Here is a 1,816-nt window from a genome sequence, read left to right as displayed (position 1 = left end):
CTGGTGGACGCGTCTGAAAGGATTAGAGACAAACACTTTCCTCTCTGGTCAATCTCTCATCAACTTCTTCAAGTATCACTTGAAGAAAAAAGTGAGAGTAGAGAGGCAAGTTTTGTCTAGTGAATGTTTTAAAAAAAGATGGGTGAATGTAGCAAGGATGGCACGTATGAATGACGAAGCCCCCTTGACTATGATTCTATGAACCGTAAAAATTAATACAGAGAGTTGCTTATTTGCAAAAAAAAAAAAAAAAAAAAAGAAATATAACATGTGACTTCATTGACCGAGGTTACCGTGGTCTTTTCCGTAGGCTTTTCTTTCCACGGGTAAACCTCACCTGTCCCCCCCTTTACACTTCATATTGACATTTCTGTGATAACGATCCCTATTGATCAATTTTTTTCCTCTTCCCCTTTTTTTTAACCCCCCCTTTTTTTTGTCCTCTTTCTCTCCTTTTACGATCCCTTTTGATCGACCCCCCCTTTTTTTATTTTATTTTTATTTTATTTTATTTTTTCTTATTTTTTATTTTTTTTTATTTTTTATTTTTTTATTTTTATTTTTTTTTTTTTTTTTTTAACCTTCAAAAGAAAAGCTCTACCTTGTAATTTGTTCTATCTGTGTGCAGCCCTGTGTGGCTAATAAAGAAACATATCTATCTATCTATCTATCTATCTATCTATCTATCTATCTATCTATCTATCTATCTATCTACTTTGATGTAATCAAAAGTTGACAGTCTAGTCTGAGTGCGCTATATTTATTCTGTTTGGTAAATTCTGGATGTGCTTAAGTAAAATGCCACTGAAAGCCCAATTTGAAAAATTTGGTTATATATTCAGTCAGATTGTTATAATTTCTCTACATATGTGAAGATACACACATATAATTTATGATTATATATGATAATTTAACTGAATTTGTTCATATAAAGATTAATTATTTTGTTTCGAATTGGCATTAATTGTAGTTTTATTTACAAATGACTAAAAGGTTAGCTATTACAACGATATGTGCATTCATATTTTACACGTTCCTGCACAGTATAACGTGACGCTCGTTCGCTGTGGAGAGTTGTCTAAGAAAATCAATTCCTTGTTTGTGAGAATTCATGATATATATTTCTTTACTACCCACAAAGGGCTAAACACAGAGAGGACAAACAAGGACAGACAAACGGATTAAGTCGATTACATCGACCCCAGTGCGTAACTGGTACTTAATTTATCGACATTGAAAGGATGAATGGCAAAGTCGACCTCGGCGGAATTTGAACCCAGAACGTAACGGCAGACGAAATACGGCTATGCATTTCGCCCGGCGTGCTAACGATTTTGCCAGCTCGCCGCCTAGAATTCATGATATAGGGCGCTGACTGCCGCCAGCAGTGAACTATACACGTGTTTCGGGGGCGAGGAGAGTTATACCGCTTCAGTAAGAGATACCGTTTTAGTCACTGTTATAACCTGTTATAATCCCTTTATATTATGCGTTAAAAAGGATTTTCTGATATGTTCTGGCGTTTGCAATTCCTCAGTTTTCGTGATGCTTGTCACAGGAGGTGCATTCTCACCGAAGCACAAGTCAGGCAGACTACTGAGATCAACCAAAGCTCAGCTCAGTGAAATTTTACAGTCATTCTACGAAATGAAATATTTCTCCTTGGTAAGTTAACTTCTGCGTTTACGTATACAGGAGCATTTTAAATATAAATGTACTCATCTTTATTTTGATTATCGCTGCTTTGTGTGCTTATTAGGGATTACTAAATGAAAAGGCCTCACTATACATTTACAAATGTATTCTATTTATATAT

This window comes from Octopus sinensis, linkage group LG1, assembly GCF_006345805.1.
Source record: "Octopus sinensis linkage group LG1, ASM634580v1, whole genome shotgun sequence".
Classification (NCBI taxonomy): Eukaryota; Metazoa; Mollusca; class Cephalopoda; order Octopoda; family Octopodidae; genus Octopus; species Octopus sinensis.
Note: the sequence above shows the minus strand (reverse complement) of the source record.